Below are 3,138 nucleotides of genomic sequence, written 5' to 3'. Positions count from 1 at the left end.
CCCATTAACATTTAGTATAATTGTTGATATTAGATTTCACCCTATCATGTTAGTGTTTATTTCCTGCCAGTACACATTTTTGTTTGTATCTTTGTTTTCTCTTTCCTGTATTCTTTTGGACTATTGTTTTATAATTCAGTATATAATCATTAACTGGATTTTTCAGTTATGGTTCTTATCATTAAATTTTTAGCAGCTGCTGTAGAGATTACAGTATACATAGTTAAATGTTCACAGTGAATTCAAAGTTAGTATTCTACCCCTTCACTTAAACATAGGAAAACCTCCTATCTTATATGTGTTTTTACTTAATGCAAGCTTTATAATTATAAAATGTATAAAATGTATTCTGTATACATTGTAAGCACACAAAGCAATATTATTATTTTTGCTTTAAAAAGTAATAATGCATTTTGATCAAGTTAGAGGAAGATGTGTTTTATATTTATCATATATTTTCCATTTCTAATATTTATTTATTTTTGGAAATCTGAGTAACCTTTGGTATTATTTTCCTTCAGCGTGAGGAACATTTTTTAATGCAAGTCTGATATGGAAAACTGACTTTCTGTTATCTGAAATGTATTTATTATACCTTCATTGTGAGATATTCATCTTGGGCATATGGGTAAGTATTTATGGATTGTTTTTGTTTGTTTGTTTCTTTGGTTTGGCTTTTGGTTTTGGTGTTTTGTTTGTTTGGTTTTTACATTTTAAGTATGATGTGCCAATCAATTCTAGTCTCCAGTGTTTCTGAGGAGCAGTCCCTGGCCTAAGACATTCTTTTCTGCCAGTGTTTAATGGGTTATTTTGTCTCTGGCTGCCTTCAGAGTTACCTATTTTGGTTTACAACAGTTTTACTGTGATGTGTCCATGTGTGACTTTCTCCATATTTATTATATTTGGATTTAATTGATCTTCTTTTATTTGTAAATTTATGTATTTCATATAATTTTTAATATTATTCTACACATCTGAACTGGGTTCTTTTTTTTTTTTTTACATTTTTTAAAATCTTAGATTCTGTGTTTTCGGTTTATTTTGTTGTTGTTGTTGTTGTTCTTCTTCTTCTTCTTCTTCTTCTTCTTTTCATATTCTAGTGCTAAGACTTTTATCCTTGTTCTTTTAACTTTGGATAATTTTGGATTGCTTCCTGGATACTGTGAACATTATTTTGTGGGTACTCTGGATTTTACCATACTATTCTAAAGAGTGTTTATGCTTTGTCTTAGCAGGTGGTTAGCTTGATGTGATTCTAACTAGAAACTGTCACACATGCAGTGGGTTGCAGCACAATTCTTTTTTTAATCATCCTCCTGTTGTCCCAGGAATATGTAGTTCAGGGACAATACCAAGACTTGGTCAAAATTTATACATCATGTATGGAGCTGCCTTTCCTCTGGATTTCTCCTTTATGGATTTGGCTGTTTCTTTTCTGTAACCCTTGTGCCTTGGATTTCTTTTCTTAGACTTTCCAATGAGAAAGAGAGAGTCTTCCTAGTTTACTTTCTTGCATCATGAACACAGGTGATCTATAGATAAAGCCACACACACACACACCAAACTAAATTTTCCTCCTTTAGCAGTTTTGTTTTGTTTTAATCTCAAGTCCTTTTCAAATTTCCTTATTTTTATTTATACTTTAGGAATTTCAGACATTTTTAAAAGTGTCCCCTATACTTCATAATTATTTCATGTTTGTAGGTCAGGCTGTAGAAGCTTATTTCTTTATACCCAAATTGCAATTCAAACAATAATGTCTTAAATTGGGTAACCATCAAAGGACTCTTTATTGATAGTAGAAACTGTGGTAGCCTGAGTCATGACAGGGCAGGCATTTAGAAACTTTCTTCTCTTCTTTGACTGTTTTAGTTGAAAGGAGTGCAGCTGAAACTGTAACCAAAGGAGGTATTTTGCTTCCAGAAAAATCTCAAGGAAAAGTGTTGCAAACAACAGTAGTAGCTCTTGAATTGGGCTCTAAAGGGTGGGGAGATTCAACCAGTTTGTGTGAAAATTGAAGATAAAGTTCTTCTCCTAAAATATGGAGGCACCAAAGTAGTTCTACATACAAGGATTATTTCTTATTTAGAGATGTATACATATTTAGAAAATATGTAGACTGAAATCATTATTAAAGTGGCATGAAGTGAAGCTGCTCATTCCAGTGACATTGTGAAATCTTTTCATCATGTAAATAATTTTCCTGTCTCTCTTTGATAATGATCTATTGGTATATAAACAAACAAAAAGGACTCTTTATCATCATTTGGTAATAACAGTTTTCAAACTCCAGTGATTTTTCAAAATGAACAATGTGATCATTGCCAAGAAAAAAAATACATATATATGTATGTATATATATATATATATATATATATATATATATATTAATATAATTTTTTTTTTTTTTTAAGACTCATCAGTTTTGGGGAAAGCACTCAGGAAAGAACATTGGACAAGATGATATCTCCTATGTATTGTGATTTAAAAACCAATGTGTCCATTTTATACTTAGAAACTCAGAACTTTTTCCTGAAGTTTGCCATCAGTTAAAAAATAAAAGTCTTCCATGACTAGCAACTAATGTTGGTTAAGATAGTTGATTAACTTAATTTTAATTAATTTTGAATGATATATTAAGATTACTCCCTACAAACTTCTTAGCTTCAACTTTCAATCTACTTTAGAAGTATCTGGAAATGAGGGGAAAAAAGGCACACATTCACATACAACAATCGCACTGCCTTTTAACATGTGCTCAGCACACATATGGTGACTGCTCACTAGGTGAAGACAGCATGTTCATCATGAGAGCTGTAGTGATGAATGAGATTGCAAAGATTTCTCCTCAGAGTGTATGCAGTGTAGTCCAGAATGCAGATTATTATAAAATACACAGTATTTTAATCATCATATTGCTGTAAATAGAAAAATACAAAATGCTTCATATGTACAAGTGTGAGAAGTAGAGTTCTGACTCAGTAGGAGGTAGATAGTCAAGGAGAGCTGCCTTGAAATAAATTGCAGTGAAGACAACATTTTTACTAATTTGGGTGTTACTCGGTGAACACATAAAATCATTGTTGAAGATCTGTAGGTTTTCATAACATAGTGAAAACAATGATTAGATGCTGAAAT

The 3,138-nt window shown here is 31.4% G+C and overlaps 1 pseudogene; it reads left to right on the top strand.

Moving 5' to 3' along the window:
• The first annotated feature begins 1,822 nt into the window (after window positions 1–1,822).
• LOC116876161 lies at window positions 1,823–2,123 on the top strand (annotated as a pseudogene).
• Window positions 2,124–3,138: the final 1,015 nt, after the last annotated feature.

This window comes from Lontra canadensis, unplaced genomic scaffold (assembly GCF_010015895.1).
Source record: "Lontra canadensis isolate GAN:19392208 unplaced genomic scaffold, GSC_riverotter_1.0 scaffold44, whole genome shotgun sequence".
NCBI classification, from domain to species: Eukaryota; Metazoa; Chordata; class Mammalia; order Carnivora; family Mustelidae; genus Lontra; species Lontra canadensis.
Note: the sequence above shows the minus strand (reverse complement) of the source record. Positions and strands in the feature narration are given on the sequence as shown.